This window comes from Camelus bactrianus, chromosome 7 (assembly GCF_048773025.1).
Source record: "Camelus bactrianus isolate YW-2024 breed Bactrian camel chromosome 7, ASM4877302v1, whole genome shotgun sequence".
NCBI lineage: Eukaryota > Metazoa > Chordata > Mammalia > Artiodactyla > Camelidae > Camelus > Camelus bactrianus.
The window spans coordinates 21299993-21319304 of record NC_133545.1 but is presented as its reverse complement, the minus strand read 5'-3'; the positions used below and the strand labels follow the sequence as shown (position 1 = coordinate 21319304).

General features: G+C 47.8%; 1 long non-coding RNA gene across 1 annotated transcript; it reads left to right on the top strand.

Moving 5' to 3' along the window:
* The first annotated feature begins 12321 nt into the window (after window positions 1-12321).
* Window positions 12322-14312, top strand: LOC123614711 (uncharacterized). The gene is made up of 3 exons (XR_006722195.2): window positions 12322-12422; window positions 13151-13263; window positions 13658-14312. It is a non-coding gene; the product is annotated as an uncharacterized LOC123614711 (long non-coding RNA).
* The last annotated feature ends 5000 nt before the right edge of the window (window positions 14313-19312 follow it).

Below are 19312 nucleotides of genomic sequence, written 5' to 3'. Positions count from 1 at the left end.
ACACCAAGTACCAAATTATTTTTTTAAAAACCCCCAACCTGAAAAAGAACAATCACAACAGAACCACAAATAAACAAAAACATGAGCCTGGTAACAGATCAGGTGCACAGACTCGAAATGACAAGACTTTTCTTGTCGCAGGCACAGAGCACAGACCCTTACCTCGGCAGTGCAGTTAGGACCTGAGAGTTTCAATGCAAGCCAAGCCCCAGGGAGGACTTGGTGAGAGGCGGAGGCTGGAGCATCATAGGCAGTGACTTCCATGGGTGATTTCAAGGGCCCCCTCCCCTCAAAAAGTTGCTGATTGCTCTGGAGCATTTAGTGAGATAATGACCTGGCACAGTGTCTGATTTACGGTAGATTTAAGTGAGTCTCCTTCTCCTCACATCACAATTAGCAGCAGGCTTGAAATGTGAGTGATCCAGGACCAGGGAGCACATAAGTGCAAACTCTCCTCCAGTAGAGATGACAGTTGTCCATCCTTTCCTGCAAGCTAGCTTAGGTGGGAGAGGGGAGGGGCCAGCGAGCTCCTGAAGGAGGCGGGCCACAGAAGGGGGCCCTTCAGATGCGGCTGGAGCAGCCTAAGTGGGTCACTTGGCACCTCGGGGAAGCGTCTGGCCTCTGTACCAGTCAAGACTCCTTTAGCAAGTGACAGAAACCCCAGGCAAATGAACTTAAATGAAAAAGAAAAATTTTTGGCCCATGTTGCTGAGAAGTCCAGGCCACGGTCCATCTCTTACAACACTTTTCTCTCAGTCTTCCCCAGGGACCTGGAAGGTGCTGGTGCCATGACTCGCCCCAGTCCCTGCCCGCCTACCCGCCTACCCGCCTACCCCCCTACCCCCCTGAGGTGGGGAATAGGGGCTGGGACTGGCTGAGCTTTCTTGTTTCTGAGCAGATGCAGCCTGAGAAGACCCCGTCCACCTCCACCCAGTGGCTCGGGAAGCCAGCCCGCAGGAGCAGGGGTCTCGGGGCAGAGACCTGAAGATGACATTCCCTCCTCTGTGATGTGACCCCCAGGGTCAGAGTGCAAGGAAGGGTCTGTTCTTCAAGCTGTCTTTCCAGATCTCTTTCATCTGCGGGCATTCTGCCTCACTCCCCTGAGGCAGCCGCTCACAGCTGCTGAGCAGCTGGCAGAGTCTGGGGGCTGCATCTGGCCGTGTTCAACCTACAAAGGCAAGATGTTGGTTGAGTCTAATGAGAAAAACCTCAGGTCAATCCAGGAAGACCTTTCAGAAGACCCTACCCCAGAAGCTTTCTGCATAACAGCACACAGCCAAAAATATTACCCCCTTGTTTTTTCCAAAAGGAATTTAGAGCAATTTAGTCCAGGCTTTTAGCAGCAGGATCTGACTCTAGTGATGCCTGACCACACACCTGGGTTAAGTTCATCCGTGGGGTGCTTAACCCATATGCAATTTACTTAACCTTTCTTGGCCTCAGTTAATTGTCCGTACAATGGGAGTATAATAGCACTGTCCTCATAGGTCTTTAGAAGATTAAATGATAAAATGCTTGGGAAGCTATTAGCCCAATGACTGATATACAAAAAGCACTCAATAAGTCATGTTGTCATTATTAGTATTAATAAGTCAGGGAAGCAAAAGGGAAGAGAATTGCTGTAGCAGACGTGTTTGATGCCTGTGGCCCACCTCTGAGCTCAGTGCGGACGTGCTGTGCTGTGTAGCTGTGCCTTGTACTCCCCGCATCATTCCACTTTGACACCTTGGGGAGCCCCTTCAGCCCACACAGGTCAGCTTGAAAGTGAGGGAGAGTGAAGGCCCCAGAGAAGCAAGTCCCAACCAGTGGGGATTGGGGGCCAGCCTCCCACCCTCCACAGGGGCGATTCTGAAGTGCATTCTACCAGGATTGAGCGCCGGGTGCCCACATCAGTCACTACATCAATAAGGCATTCTGGATGGCTGTTCCTCCTTCCCTGCCTCCCTCTCCCCGCTCCTCACTCTTGCCTCCTCAGGTCCTCCCAAATATACCTCCTGCATCAGCACCCTTGTCTCAGGTGCTGCCCTTAGAGGAACTGAAAGTAAGACAACTGCAGAGCAAGTGGAGATGAATTTGGATGCTGGGAGGACTGTGAAGCAAGGTTCTAGAACCTGCAGGAACCACACATCCGAACTCAGAGAACCCCAGGCTGTCCCCAGGAACGAGGCTAAGGGAGGGGTCCTCTTAGGAAGAAGGGAATCCACTTCAGGAGAGCTTGACTCAAGAAAGACAGCAAGGACAGGAAGGGGAATCCATTAAAATGGAAGAATTACAGGATTAATTACAGAGTTAAGCATCACTTGTCAGTGCATTCAGGATGCTGTAACTGGGTGGCTTTTAAATAACAGAAATGTGTTTCTCACAGTTCTGGAGGCTGGAGGTCCAAGATCAAGGTGCCAGCAGATTTCGTGTCTAGTGAGAACCCACTTCCTGATTCATGGACCATACCTTTCACTGGATCCTCACGAGATGGACGGACCTGGAGGTTCTCTGAAGTCTCTTTTATTTTACTTTATAAATTAAAAAAATTTTTAATTAAATTAAATTGAATTAATTGAATTAATTTATTTATTTAAATTAATTGAATTAATTAAATACATTTAATTAAAATTTTTTCTGGGGTCTCTTATAAGGCACGAAGCTCATTGATGAGACCCCCCCCACCCTCATGACCTAATCACCTGCAAAGACCCCTGCTGTTAACACCATCACATTGGACATTAGGATTTAACATATGACTTTGGGCGGAACACAAACATTTGATTTACTGCATTACTTTATGATAACTGATTAGAGGGACAATCAAGCCAAATCAAAGGAGTCTCAATGATTAAATATTTTCTGCATAAAATATCTTTTTACAAAAATGGGACCTGATGTTGGTATTTCTTCCTTCCACTGAGCGCCCACAGCCCCAGTATGTGCCTGTGCACTACCTCACAGGGAGCCATTCCTGGACAATTTTCACCACCACATCCCTTCCACCCTGGGCTGGGAGCCTCTGCTGGCAGGGTCACCTCGCCCGGTGCCTGACTGTAGTGTCTGGCACAAAGCAGGCCCTCTGTTCTTACTTGGTGACCAAAGGAACTGAGACTCCTGTGTAACAAGCCCTTTATTTCCATGTAAGCAGATTCTGCAAAAAGCCTGAAAACAATCATGACCGTTAAAGGTTAAACTTTTTATTAGAATTCTGCTTACTCTTAATTTGCTCAATTTACTCTTAAAAAACTTCTTTTTGCATTCAAAGATACAGATCCAAACCAACCGTAAAAGACAGCTTTGAGACAATGACAGAAATTTGACTATGGAATCTGTTTCAGATCATGACAAGAAATTACTGTTCATTTTCTTAGCTGTGATGACGGCATGGTAATTATTTTTAAATTCTTCTGTATCCATTAGAGATTCAAACTGAAGTAGTTTACAGTGAAATACAATGATGTCTGGGATTTATTTTAAAACACTTCAGGAAGAAATATGTTTTTATATAATATATATTATGTGTGTATATATAGATGAAGTTAGATAAACAGGATCAGCAAAATGTTGGTAATTGTTAAAGCTGGGTGGTAGGTACACAAGTGCTCATCATACAAGGTTTTCTACTTTTGGGTAAAATTTCCAGAATAGATAATTTGAGGGTAAGGTTCACTCAGCCCAGTGCCTCCACTGCCTGGGCATTCTGCGTTCTTGGAAGGAAGGAGGTGGTGGAGGCGGGAGGGAGAGCGAGGATGCGATATGGAGCCAAGTTGCATTTAACCTCACATTTGATGTCACTGCCTGGCAGATGTCCCAGGGCCTGGGGAGGACGGCAGACTGTCAGTGTGGGTGTGAAACATTGAACTGAAACAGACATTTAGCAAATCAAACAAGGAGAAAGCAGTAAGAGTCAGCTGAAGATGCTGTGAAGGCAAGTCTTGATGCTCATAAGAAAAAGCCAAAAGAGGAGAGAAATCAGGGCCCTGAGCTCTGCCTCATCCCTGCAGGGCCCCGGGGTGCCCCACAGAAGCCATGGACCGTCCTTTCCCCTCCCCAAGGGAAATTGTGCTGCTCTTCTGTGTATTTATCCCTCCTTATGAAATACTATACAGGAGAGAAGCCCTCAGCCCCTTTGTGAAGGAAAATACGATTTTTTTTAGTCTTTGTTGTATGTGTGGTTTTTATTTGGGGAGGGTATTTTTTATTTTGGAGGGTATTTTTATTTAATTAATTAATTAATTTAATGGAGGTAGTGGGGATGGAACCCAGGACTTTGTGTGTGCTAAGTGCGCACTCTACCACTGAGCTATACCCACCTCCCAAAGACTGCACTTTTTCCCACTTTAAGTTATCATTTACAAAGAGGGCTACTTCATCCCTACCTTCAAAATTTTGTCCCCAGGGCTCTGGATCTGGCCACAGCCAGGGGCAGCCTCATCCCTTTGCCTTCAGGCCCTTCCCAGCACAGGCGCACTATTCACCCCACACACCCCATCCTCTACGTGAGCTTGGAGGGTCAGAGAGGGCAGAACGGGACAGGCTGAGTGGCCTGTTGCTGCTGAAGCTCGGACGAGGCCTTTCTCTGGAAAATGAGCGTCTCATCTCAGGCAGATGTCTCCTAGAAAGACCACAGATCAGAAAACCGACCCTCAAGTTTTCTTGAATGATGACCCCTTTTTGGCTATAATTCTGGAGAAAACACCCACCCTCACATCTTCACTTTTCTGTTTACAAGATGCGTGTGTTTATCTGAGGGAGAACTAGCAGGTGCAGCATGAGTTGTAGGAAGCAGAGCCTCCCCCATCCCAGTGGTGCGACAGTCACAGACTGGGAAGCCCCCGTCCCTTCCTCACATGGGCTCGGACCTTATGTCCAACTCAGAATCTGGAACTGGTCTTCACAACCCAGTAATTATTTGGAGATCATGGAAACAGTCCAAAAACCCCCCTCCATACTTCAAGAAGGTGGGACTAGAGACCTTCCTGCCCTCAGGGGAACATGGCAGGATGCTCACTATTTACCCCGAGTACTGAGTGATGCAACTGAGGCTTAGTGGTCTCACAAGACTTGCCTACAGGCTTCCCTCTGAGGATGGCAACCTGAACCCTCAGATGTACAATACCCGGGCTGGGGGTGTAGAGAGTAGATCCCTTTTATCCTCCATTTTCCAAGTTTTCAGTTACTTTCAGTCAACTGCAGTCCAACAAAACGACATGGAAAATTCCAGAAATAAACAATTCATGAGTTTTAAACTTCGCGCCATTCTGAGTAGTGGGATGAAATATCTTGCCATCCCACTCCATCCTGCCTAGGACATGAATCATCTCTTTGTCCAGTATATCCCACCTGTTAGACAGTTAGTAGCTGCCTAAGTTACCAGACCAACTATCTCAGGATCTCAGTGCTTGTGCTCAAGTAACCCTTATTTTACTTACTAATGGCTCCAATTCGCAAGAGTTGAGATGCTGGCAACTGGGATATGCCAAAGAGGGGCAGTGAGGGGCTTCCTTTAGGTGAAAAGGTGAAAGTTATTGACTTAATAAGAAAAGGGGAAAAAAATTGTACACTGAGGTTGCCAAGATCTACAGTAAGAACAAATCTTCTCCCTGTGAGATTGTGAAGAAGGAAAAAGAAACGTGTGCTAGTTTTGCTGTCATACCTCAAACTGTAAGAGTTATGGCCACAGAGAGTAGTAAGTGCTTAGATAAGATGGAAAAGGCATTAGATTTGTACAGTAAGATGTTTTGAGAGGGGGAGGAGAGACCACATTCACATAACTTTTATTGCAGGATATTGTTAAAACTGTTCTATTTTATTATTAGTTATTGTTCTTAACCTCATACTATGTCTAATTTATAAACTAAACTTTGCCATAGGTATGTACATATAGGAAAAAACACAGGACATACAGGGTTCAGGACCTTTTGTGGTTTCAGGCATCCACTGTTGGCCTTGGAATATATCCCCCGCAGATGGAAGGGGACTGTTCTATTTGTCTCTACTCACTCCATCCCTGCCCCAAACACACACATACAGATTTCCAACTATCTTCTGTTTGCTATCTCAGCCCGACCTTTCCCCATTGGAAGGACAGCTGTCAGGAAAGACACTGGCTGGCCATGTCACTGTCCTCATGGTGAGGAGCTTGTAGTCAGGATAGCGTGTGCACATGCACACACACACACGGTGTAAGTAGATGCCTGCACAGATGTCCCCAGGTTCACCCGTGGGTCTGCTTACCCTCCCCATCAGCACTGCCTGAAGTGTATTCCATCAGCCACCCGTCCTGCTACTTTTCTTGGGTGAAAAGCTCTTTAAATCATAGTCATCTGTAATTAACTATGACTTCCCTCTCCTCACCTATTCACCCTCCCTCACTCCCATATATTTTATTTATACATTTGTTTATTAATATTCTCCCTTACCCTCCCCAACACACACACACACACACACACAAATTTGAACTCTCAGCATACAGGGGTGGTCTTTTGGGTCAGTTTAGATTAATACTATATCTCTAGCCTCTTGACCAGATCCTGGCACAGAGAAGGGACAAAAAGAATATTTGTTGGCTAAATGGGTGTCTGACTTCAAAAGCTGAGCCCCCATATACACTTTGCATGTGTGACGTTGTTTAGGAGCAAAAGAAGACCCATGAAGGGAAGTGGGATTCTGGGCAGTCTGTCCACTTAGATGACTCCGAGCCTGAGATGATTGCTAAAGCCTTGTTATGGTGTGGGCAGCACTGGAGGAAGATTGGAGAACAACAGGTAGAATTTAGCAGAAGGCAAACTTCGACTTAATCTCAGCTGGAGCTGCCCTATGGTAGGAGGGCTGTGGGTGGACCCTTGCAGGGATGGCTGCCATCAGTCTTGCCTGCTGGCCTCCGCCCCCTTCATAATCTCTTCCCCCTACTGACTCTGGGCTTAGCCATGTGGTCTGCTTTTCCCAATAGTGGCAAACAATACACAAGCAGAGGCTGGAAAGTTGTTTGCACTAAGGCTTATCCTTTCTCGCTGCTGTGAAACCTTTAACCACCATAGAGCAAATTCAGACTAGCCTCCAAGAGGATGAGTGACCATGTAGAAAGAGGTCCCAGTCATCCCATGCATTAAGCATGTTTTTAATTTTCTGTATTTTCTGATGCTCTGGCATCTTAGAACCTGATTGACACTGGAGGGACCTTCCTCCCAGGGTTAGCAAGCAATGCTCTTAGAGAACATGCCTTTCAAATGCAAAACAATCAACCCAGAGCCCACACCACCAACCACCTCCTCTACTGGGCTCTCACATTCAGGGCCACTATCCGCCTTCCCTAATCACCCCAGGGCCAGGTAGCAGACAGCTTGACAGCTCCTGTGGTCCAGAGCTGAAATTATTCTAACTAGACAAACCGAAGCCTGCTTACCCTGTCTTGCCTTGCCTTTCCCGTGCAGTTAACCAGTGCTTAAACCATGTCAACTGGAATCATTCTCTGTCTCTCGGCTCAGCTTCCTTCAACATTGGTGTCATTCTTAGGTGACAGCAAAGGTGACCACCAAAAATTAGGTTTCTATCTTCCAGCTTGGCAACTCCCCAGGAAAGAGAACTTCTCCTTCTTAATTGTCCTACAAACATCTCAGGGCTGACACTCATTGGCCTGGCTTGGATCACATGCCTCTTGCTGAATTAATTATTGTGGCCATGAGGATGTAGTATTCTGATAGGTCAGGTTTGAGTCAGCCCAGAAATTAGGGAAGGGATCAATCCCACTTGGAATGAGAATGGGGAAGGGATAATTTCCCAAATGAAAAGAGGATTCTATTACCAAAAAGAGAGAGAAAGGACTCTGGGAAGGCAGAAACAACAGGTGATCCCCCCCAGGAATGCTCTGCACATCTCTTCCCTGGCTTCTCTGATTCCTGACAGCCTTCCAGAGCCTTACTCCAAGTAGAATTTCTTTCTGAGAAAAGTAAGAGAGGAGACTTCCTTTGAACTCTTACTTTTTTGTACAAAGATCTAAAACCAGCTCTGAATGGCTCTTAACTTCAACCACACGGCATCAAATAAAAAATAGCCTTTGACCCCAGGCTTAGGAGAGGGTGGAACGATTGTCCTTGGCTCTGAGAACTTCACCGAATGAGAATGGGGAACATTTTTGTTATAGGATACTCTGGACTGGGCCTTGATATGAAGCCATCCAAGTTGTCATTGCTCTTGTTGGGGCTATTTTTTTGGTCTCTCTGCTTTGTCTGGGGTCACTCTTCTCCACTGGGAAAATTGGTTCCTTTTTTCCTCCCTTATAATGGAACTCCTGCTGCTGACACTTTATAGTGTAAGGCATAGCTGTTCTGGGCACATCTCAATAAGCACGATGACCTCAATGATCCCTTACGGTGGAATAACACCTTGACATTGAGAGAAGACTTTCACACACATTATTATATTTGATCCCCACAATAACCAGGGGGAAGGAGTACAGTATTATACTCACTTTCTTTAGATACGGAAATAGATTCAGAGAGGTTAAGTGACTGGCTGAAGGTCACAGAGCCATGTTGACTTAGGTAACATGTTGGCAAGGAATAAGCAGGCATTTATTCAAGGCTTCCTTTATTTAACAAGATTTGAGTTTATTGCTGCAGAATTCAGTGCTAACTCCCCAGTGGAGCTAGTTTGCAGTCTGCAAACTATAGCAGCTCAGAAGGACCAAAGCACAAACACAAGGCCACGGTGCCCCCAACAGCCATGATGAGAGTCCAGCCCAGCACATCAGCACTTGGGGGTCACTCAAAAGCGGGTCAGAGAGAGGCAGTCCCAGCTTGGCCCCCTGCAGAGCAGTTCTTGGCTCAGGATGAGCACCCTGGAGCCCACGCCTGTGGTCAGCCCTGCTGTGGAACTCCTCGCTCCCTACCCAGCTCCTTCCTTCCTCCAAGGGGCTGGTAGCCGGGCCAAGGATGGGACTGGGGCTTTGGTCACAGAGAGGGAGGGGGCAAGTCTAGCAGGGCCTGGAGTGCTGGAGACGTCCTAAGGCTTAGTGGAGTGACCCAGCCCCAACACCTGCTCTGTGCTGGCCCCAGACCCCCACACTGGGGTTGAGTAGGTCAGATAACTTTCCCAGCGATGTCTGCGGTGAACGGGATGGGGCTTTTCAAAGCCCGCGTGGGCCAGAAGAGAAAGGCCCCAGTCAGATCACCCTGCCCTCCCCAGCTTCAGGTGAAGGCTTCCCTGGACCATCAGGCTGTGTGCTGCTGGGAGCCTTCTATTCTAGAAGGTTCCGCCACGCGGCAGAGAAAAATAGCAGATGCCAGAAACTCATCCATCTGAAAGGATTCATTTTTCCCCCATAGGAGAAAAACTAATCACACCTTCTCCCAGTTGGAGTATCTGCAATTACCTCCCCTCCATAAGTGGAAAAAGAATGTCAGGACTAATCAGATGACATCGCTCTGGGAACCCAGTGCATCCCAGCACCAATCTTTTTGAAAAGCCCCATATGGGAAGACAAATTCAATTTGTCTTGTCTAGGGGAAAAATGAGTTTCAAATACATTGAATCAAAAGTGATATCTTATGTACCAGACATCAGTGATCCAGAACAAACGCCTGGGGAGAAAAATTACCCTGAAAATTGTAAGTAGTCAGGTTGCCAAAGAACTGGAAATTTATGCTGCAATCAAAGCACAGGAAGTCCAAAATACTGGACACCACCATGCCCCAGGCTGGGCCCCAGAGGACTGGGTGCCCCAGACAGAGCCCTGGTTCCTGGTTCCTGAGGGCCAGGCTGGGCAGCTTCCCTCAGGGACACCTCCTGCCTGCCTCCCAGAGACCTGCAGCCTCCATGGCTTCCAGCTGGGCTGGGTTTACTCAGATCTGCCCTAGGGAGCCAGCCTGGCCAGAGCAAAGTTGGGGGAGGGCTGGGGAGGGAGAGAAGAGGTCCGGGTCCCACTGTTTTCCCAAGCCTGGTGGACACTGATGCTATCAAAAAGCCAGTTTACAAACCCTGGAGGCCCCTGGTGGTTCTCTTCTGAGACAAGCTGGTGGAGTAGAAAATTCCAGGACCAGAAGTCAGGAGATCTGGATTCTAATCCTGGCTCTGCCAATGGCTGGTTAGTGCAAGTCTCTTTGCCTTTCTCATCCTTCACTGATAAAACAAAGAGTTTGATGTAAATGACATCCAGGATCTCTTTCAATTCTGTGACTAAGAGATTTTTCTTTCTTTCTGCTCTTTTTCTTTCAAGAGTGTCCAACATGGTGAGTAAGACCAGTCTTTCAAATCAGTCTGCGTGGCTCTGAATCCTCGCTCCGCTGCTTTCTGAGTGAGCTTGAGCACGTAAATAGACTTCTCTGTGCTTCCATTTTCTCTTCTGTAAAATGAAGACAACAGTATCTATCTCATAATCTTGTGAAAGGATAAAAAGATTACATGTGCAAAGGGCTCCGCTTAGCTCCTAGCATGTAGCTATCTTTTATTGAACAACGACTGAATGCCAGGCTCTGTACTAGGCACTGTAGATACAGAGATGAGCCAGAGAGCCATGGTCCCTGCCCTCCAGGATGTTATTGTCTCCTAGCAAAATGCTGCCCAGGAAGCCCCTCTCTCATGGTCACCAGTGTGTTCCTTGTGTCCCTAAGGGTGGGGTGACTCCAGGCATTCTGCCTTTGGCAGTGGGGTTGGGCATGGAGCAAGCCCCCCTTCTGATCCCTGAAGTGCACACCAGCTGCCTGACATCTCCACTTTTCCCTTCCCTGCTTCTTTATTGCTTTTCCACTCCTGATTCCACTTGAAGTCTAACTTCAAAGACAATAGAAATAAATAAAATCTGCAAAAGAGACTTTCCTCCTCCCCTCCTCCCCTTTTCTCTCTCTAATTTTCGTCCCAGTCTCCTCTCGTTCTCGTTGCATCACTTAGTCTCACAGATCTTCTCTGCTTGCCCCACTTGGGGACCTTCAAGATCCCTCGGTGACTTTCTGCCCTCCCAAGAACACACTCTGGCCTTGCTCTTCCTAGAACTCGACACAGCCATAAGCTCCTTGGTTACTGAGGACATTGGCTGTGGGAACATCCGGCATCGTTTTCCCAGGGGATGGGGGTGGGGGCCGGAGAAAATGCTCTGCTCCTGCACAATCAGCAGGGACAGGAATGGGGATCAATCTGGGCACTGCCAAATGCAGATGTGTCCCCAGCCCAGGAGGAGGGACGAGCAGCTGCTGTCTCAGGGGCCAGCTGTGGCCTGCAGGCGGGCCCGGGAGAAGAAGGAGGCGCTGGCCCAGAACAGGCAGCCCCAAGGGGTGCCAGGCAGCATCCTGGAGGTCTAGAGCTGCCCTGCCCAGCCCTGCCTGGACAGGAGGGCTGCTTGATGGATGACTTTAATAGATGTTTTAGGGAGCTGGCGGGCCAAGCGTTTATGCCCAAGTGCACACTGGCTGTTAAAGGAATTCCCAAATCCCTTGCTGGAGTCTAGCTTATGAAAAACATTTCTAGAGGAATCCTGTGGTCACTCTTGCACTGTGCTCATCCTTGGGCTGCCAGGGGTGGGAGGGTGGGGGAGAAGTGTGATGCTCTTTGGTCAAGCCTCGCAGGTTCCGGGTCAGGCCAATTAAATGATGGCATGTGAAGAGCTGGGGTAAAGATAGTTGTTTTGCAAACATTTCTTGAGTGCTTACTATGTGCCTGGCATGGGGCCAGGCTCCGGAGAAACAAGAGCAAATAATATCAAATAGAGGAGTTCATACTTTTGTTGGACAGAGAGATGCACATGGTGGGTGGAGGGGGGGTGGCTCCCGGAGCTGTGGGAAACCCACAAAGGTGACCTTGGGGTCCTTGTGTTTCCCTGCCATACTTCCTCCACTCCCTCACTTCTGCAGGTGCCAGAATTCTTTTACAAGTAATAGGGTTGTAGGACACTCCCCCTTCAGCAGTAAACGGTGCTGAGGGCCTATAATGGCAAAGTTTTAAAAATCGCAGCAGATCTGGGGAGGGGGAGCTGAAGTGCGTGTGGAGGGTGATGTCTTTGTGACTGCCACATTTTGTAATCCTGTGTCAAGCATCAGAAAAGGCAGCTTCACAGCCATCTAACACTGACTAGAAGGGAATCAGGACCTGGGCAGGGGAGGCCCTGTGTCCCTGATGCCTGGTTGCCAATCCTTTAAGCTGATTTAACTCTGATTTACACCCAGCGCCTGGTGGCTGCCCAGCAAACAAACGCTGGCCCACCCTCCGCTCCCAAACGTGGCCATGATGCTGTACCAGGGAGAGGCTTCTCTCCCTCCCCAGGCTCCCACCTCCAGGCGGCGCTCGTTCAAGAAGCCCCAGCCTCGTCTTCCACGCCCCGTGCTCTACACCTCTTCTGCTGCCCGCCTCTGCCCTTCCTAGAAACCGCGCCAACGAGAAGCCGGGGCTGTGAGTTCCTTCGGTGCCCCTGGACTCCCAAGCCCGGCTGAAAGGGGCAGGCTGGAGGCCAGGTTTGGAGCTCAGGGTCACTGTATGGGCTCCCAGAGAGCAGCGCAGCCATGGGGGAAGGTTAACAATGCCTCTCTCCGCCCCCACTGGGATGCCAGATCCCAGATTCCAATCCAGATGCTGGGTGGCCCTGGGCAAGCATCTTCACTTCCCTGGGCCTCCTTATCTGAAAAATCCACACGATGGATTACATTTTTAGGTCTATTCTAGATTTACTATTCTAGGATTCCAAAAATAAATGTATCATGTGGGAGGACGCCCAGCTAAATCATCCAGCGGCCACAATAATTTGCGTCTGAGCGAACATGCCAATATAACAACGCTTTGGAAAACAGTTTTATTTCTTGTGCCAACTCAGATCTGTGGGGAGTAACTATGAAGAGTGCTGTGTTGAGAAGGAATCTGAAGCCTTAACTAGGTCCAGCAGGAGACTGGACGGTTTAGGGTTAAAAGCTAAACTCAAAGGCAGACGCCTTTACCAGCTGTGTGATTTGGGCAAGTTACTCGATAATCTCTCCCAGCTCAGGGGATGGTAACGTACCTGCCTCCCGAGGTTGGGTGTGATGATGAATGAGACATTGTAGGTAAAACTGCTCGTACCAGCTTAGGTGCGTAATCAATGCTCCGCTAGGAAGAGCCCCGGCTGCCTGGAGTGGGCGTGGGAGGGGTGGGTAGCATCGCAGCACAAGGGGGCTTTACTGGCCACATTATCTTGTTCCTCTCCTCCCAGGGATCCTTCTGGCTGTTCACCCTGTTTCTCTCAGAGGGAGATTAGGAATCTCACAGTAACGGAGTGGAGTCGGAGGAGACAGCCCACCCCCAAATCCTCGTGAAAACTCTGAGGTGCTCCTTTCCTTTTCCTTTTGTCCCGGACGGGATTTATTTCCAGAAATACCCTTGTGACTCCTTCTTCAGGGAGCCCACCCTGCACTCCTTTCTCGGGCGGAAGGGCAGGAGCCAGTCGCCGTCGCCCCTCCCCTGACCCAGTCCCAGGGGGGTGTCAGGCCGCTCTCCGGTAGGGGTCTACCTCCCGGATTCCTGACCCCGGCCTCGGGGCGGGGCAGGAAGGGCGGGGTTTACCACGCCCCGCGACCAGGGCGGAAAATGCGCGGTTGCCGGGCCCCGCTGGTGCAACTTGCACTCGGGAGAGAATTTCAACCGCTCAGTAAATTTACTTTTATTCTTGGTTTTGTCTGTTGGCTTTTTCCCACTTTCTTTTTTTCCTTCATCCCTTGAGTCAGCAAAGCCAAACTCAGAGATGCAGATGGAGCAAAGAAGAGACCGGCCGGGGGCGCCCCCAGGTCCCTTTGCCTCATTCCCTCCACCAACTCTCCACTGCCAGCCCCGCGCTGCGGAGACCCGCACTTCTGGCTCCTTTTCCAACCAGGCAACTGAATGTCTGCCCTACCCCACCCAGCCTCGGCCCAGGGCTGGTGGAAGGGCATGGGCCGGGAAGGGCAGGTGCCGGTCACCTGTGGTCTTGTGGGCACCTCATCAGAAAGCAAAGCTGGGGGCCATGTTTTCAGAAGATTCAATTTTCTGGCCCATTTACACCTTGATCATTGTCCTTTAAGGCTCAGCGACCCATCAAGGGCCTCTACCTGGAGAGCCCCTGCTCAGCTCTCAGGTCTCGGCTCACCTCTTCTTTGGGGAGCCCTTTTCTGACTCAGACCCCTGACCCCTAGGTTTGGCTGGGACCCTTGGCTTTATGCTACAAAGTTTCACTTCTCTTAGCATAATGCTCATCACATTGTTATTACTTATTTAAATTAATGACTTTCTATTGTTATCAAATTTGTTATTGGAGTGCTATTATTTATCTAATTTGTTTTCCTTCTATAAGCACCATAGGACAGGAACCCATTGTTCTGTTCACTCCTGTATCCCGAGGACCTGGCACATAAAGGCCCTCAATAAATACACGCTATGTGTGAAAAATCAGTCCAGGTCTTTGGATCTTTGGCAGAGTCCGCCTCACTGTGCAGCCATTTATTCTTTTCCTGTCTTTCTCCTCTCTGACATCTGGATGGAATTAGGGGTGTATAGGGATTGGCTTTGGACAAGACCCTGTATCCCAGAGAATCTGGGACAGTGGGAGGGGAAGCTGCCAGCCCAGAGCCTTGGCAGGGGTTTTGTGGAGAGACGTTCAGGAGAGAAAAAGTATGAGAGACCAGGCTGTCAGCTCCTGCGTTTGTCTTTGCCTCCCTATCCCCAGTGCTGGGGGAGAAGGAGGTGCCCAACATGTGTCCAGTGAATGAATGAATAGAGACAGGCCTTGGCTTTGGGATTTATGGCTCAGAGCACCCTAATTCCCTCTGTGTGTCTGCAGTACCAAGACAAGTTTCCACCCAGAGCCTGGCACACTGCCCAGTTTCTGCTTTGGCACCACAGCACCGCCGTGTCTCATGGCTGTTCCTCAGGAGAGAGCTGTGCCCTGGGAGCTGTGCTGGGGCCCAAGGAGGAGAGGATGGAATCCTAGAGGCTGGGCTGAGGACTCTCCAGGTCCTCTGCCAAAAAGGCAGCTGCCACCTTGGGGAGGCTTGCAGGATGTAGCGCAACCCAAAAGCTCCCCTCCGAGTCAGGGTCTTGATGGGTCACTGGGGGCAGAGTAACAGTGCTTTTGAAGTTCCCAGGGCAGGAGAAAGGCTCTCTGGAGCCTTGGAAACATTATGCTTCTGTGATTCCATTATATAAAATGTTTAGAATTGGTAAATCCATAGAGAAAGAAGGTATATTAATAGTTGGCGGCGGTGGTGGTGGGGTAGTAGAGAGTGATTGCCAGCAGGTTCAGGTTTACTTTTAGGGCAATAAAAATGTTGCAGAATTAAATAGTGATGATGATTGCACAGCCTTGTGAATTCAGGTATCCCCTGCTACCCGAAAGTAGAGTGAAAATTTTGCTAGCCAAGATGGCGTAAGTTGAAGAAGCAATTACCTGAGGACATATCCTGCTAACAGATGCACAGAATAAATCAAGATAAAGCACAGATGCTTACAGACATAATGTGAAGCTATGGCGGCCTGATACTGAGATGCTGAGTTGGGGGGGTGAGGGGAGACTTGGCGGGGGCCAGTCTCACTGCTCAGCTTGTGCACTGCAAAACCAACGCTGAACCCTATTTTTGTTTTTCACCTCTTTTCATCTGCTTTGGATTTCTTTCCATTAGTGAAAACAGGTACAAATGTAGATCTTTCATAAAAGTAAAGTGACCTAAAGCAAACTTCAGAAAAGCAGGAGATACTTGTATATTAAAAGTCACTTCTTTCTCTATGGATTTACCAATCACTTCAAACTGGTGAATTGCATGGTAGGTAAATTATATCTCAATTTTTTAAAGGGTGGGGGTGTGCAGCTTCAGGCTCACTGAACAACTGAATGAAGCTCAGCTCACATGGGAAGAAAGGGAGAGTTGGGTCAGACCAGATCCTGCAGGACCACCTTCAATTCAGATGGACTTGATCTGAGAGGTATGGAGACCAGTGGAAGGTTTGAAGCTGGAGAGCGACATGGTCAGATTGACACTTTAGGAAGATTGCTCTGGCTGCAGTGTGGAGGATGATTGAATAGGGGACGGGAAGACCAGTCAAGAGGCTGCTGCCATGGTCCAGATGAGGGATCGTGGGGACCTGAACCAGGGGCAGCAGGGAAGGAGAAACGGATTGGAGGGAGAGATGGGAAGCAGAAATGACAGAGCTTGCAGACTGCAGGATGTAAAGGGAGGGGTGAGAAGAGTAAGGAGTTGGGGGTGTTGAGGCAAATGGCACTGAGGGTGAGGGTGCCAGGGCATATGGAACGGGGGTCCTTTATTGGGAGGGGGAAGCCTAGAGGGGGGCAGAGGAGCCACATTCCATCCACTTGGGGCAGGTTGAGGTCAAGACACCTGCAAGATGTTCAGGGGCATTTGTGGCGGAGGTGGTCAGCTCTAGGGGACGGCGCTCAGGAGACAGCTGGGACAGGCAGAAAGACCCAGAAGGCAGCAGCATGTGAGGTCATTGAGGCCTTGGGAGTGAGAGAGCTGCCCCAGCAGAGAGCAGGAGAGGCCAGGCAGAACCCTTGGGAACTTTGATCCCTGAGCATCAGATGAGGAAGAGGCCCCTCAAGGAGTCCGAGAAGGAGAAACAAGGAACCAACTAGAAGTGAGGGGCATGTGGGGGTCTAAGGGAGGGAGATGCCTTCAGAGAATGGTGTGGTCAGCCGTGTGCACACCACTGGGGAGCCCAGCCAGAGGGGATGCACGTGTGTCCACTGGGTTCACAGAGAGGAAAGTCCTCAGTGACCCTGAGAAGGTCAGGGTTGGCACCACAGCCTGGAGACTGGAGTAGATGGAGGAGGAGCGGAGGAGGAGGAAGCAGAAAGTGATCCTTGGAATAAGTGTGGGAAGGGGAGAAGTGATACAGGGGATAAAGGGGGAGAGGGCAAGGGGGTGTTGAGGGTAGGAAGGAAGCAATTTTGTTTGAATTCTGAGAGCCTGGAGAGGCAAGAGATATAAGTTATGCCGAGTAGGTGGAGCCAGGCTTCAGAGTACCTGGTGCCTGGCCTCAGGTGGGAGGAGGGACAGACCTCCCCCTTTTAGCAGAAGAGAAGAAGAAGGGGCAGGGCTGAGGTGGGTCTTGCGAGGGTTTGTCCTCCTGGAGATGAGGGAATTCCCGCAAAGTTTCTAGTTTGTCATGGAAGTGAAGGACAAGGTCAAGAACTGAGGCTGCAGGCAAAGCCTGAGGGCCTGGCCCAGCCCATGCCGAAAGTGGCTCAGAGTGTCACATTTCCAAGCATTCTGTGAGCTGGTTCGTAATCAGAGCAATGATTAAAAATTAAATTATAATAGATCCACATAAAAATGCTCAACTAATCTTTTACAAAGGTGCAAAAACAAAGCAATAGAGGAAGGATAGCCTTTTTGACAAATGGTGCCAGAGCAATTGAACCTCATCAAAATGAAAAACTTTTGCTTTGTGAAAGACCTCTTTGAGACAATGAGAAGGCGAGCTACAGACTGGGAGAAAATACTTGCAACCTACATATCTGACAGAAGACTAGTATCTAGACTATGTAAAGAGCTCTCCAAACTCAGCAATGAAAACAAACAATTCAATTAGAAACTATGCAAAGTGTGAACAGACATTTCACTGGAGAGAATTTACAGATGGCAAATAGCACATGAAAAGATGTTCAACATTATTAGATATTACAGAAATGCAAATTAAAACCACAATAAGATATCACTGCATCTACCAGAATGGCTAAAATAAAAAGTAATGATAAAACCAAATGCTGGTGAGGATGTGGAGAAACTGGATCATGCACATATTGCTACTGGGGATTCAAAATGGTACAGTCACTTTGGAAAAGAATATGGGCACTTTCCTACAAAACTAAATGTGGGCTCACTATACAACCCATGAAGTACGCACTCTTGGGCATTTATCTCAGATAAATTAGACTTATCGTCACACAAAAACCTATACAGGAATATTCATAGCAGCTTTATTCTTAACAGTCAAAAACTGGAAACAACCCAGATGTCCTCCAGTGGGTGAATGGATAAACTCTGGTGCATCCACAGCATGGAATGCTACTCAGCAGGGACAAACTATCGATACATGCAGAGACTTGCATGAATCTCCAGGGCGTTATGCTGCATGACAAAAATTCAATCCCAAAAGATCACGTACTGGATGGTTCCATTCATGTAACATTGTCAAAATGACAAAATCACAGAAATGGAGAACAGATTAATCGTTGCCAGGTGCTGTGGATGGAAAGAGGGAAGGAAGTAGATGTGGTTTTGAAAGGGCAGCAGAAGTGATCCTCGTGATGGAAATTTTTTTTTCTGTTACATTCATTTAGTAAATCTACACTTCGGGAAACTTGGAACATATAACCCCATGCAAACAGTAAGATTCAAGGTCAAGACAATTGAAAACCTTATTTAATCCATTGGGTGGCTTAATATAATATAAATAATGTCATTATAATTCCAACTAATTTCCAAGTATTTCTACAGAAAATCATCTAGAATGTTCATATAATAAGCCCCAAATCCGGCTTCTTGGCAGCAACATCCTGAAATAGGAGGGCTGTAAGGGGTGCAGTAGACAGATAGTCCAAGCTAAAAAATGTTTGTTAATCATTTACATCTGCATAGTTCTTACATAGGCATTTTTAATTTAGTTTTTTTATTAAAGTATAGTTGATTTACAATGTTGTGTTAGTTTCTGGTGTACAGCATGATGATTCAGTTATACAAATAGATATTCTTTCTCATTATAGGTTATTACAAGATACTGAATATAGTTCCCTGTGCTATACAGTAGGACCTTATTGTTTACTGTTTTTTATATAGTGGCTTGTGTGATGGAAATGTTTTGTATCTTGACTGTATCAATGTCAATATCCTGGTTGTGAGACCAACTATAGCCATGTAAGATGTTACCAGTGGGAGAAACTGGGTAGAGGGTACAGGAATCTCTCTGTATCATCTCTTACAACTACTTATGAATCTACAATTATCTCAAAATGGGAAGTTTAATTAAAAATACATTTTAGAAAGGTGACATATATATGATTCCATTTATATAGCATACCTGAAATGACAAAACTATAAAGATGAACAGATTGCTAGGTGCCAAGTGTTGGAAGGTGAATGGAGGGAGGGCTGTGGCTTTAAAAATTTAGCAGAAAGGATCTTTATGATGGAGCTGTTCCATATCTTGCGTATGGTGATCACACAAATCTACACATGTAATAAGACTATTTAGAAGAATCAAATACACACACACACACACACACACACACACACACACACGAGCATATGTAAAACTGGTGAAATCTGAGCAAGACCAATGGATTGTATGAATGACAATTTCCCTGTGATATGGCACCTTAGATGCTATT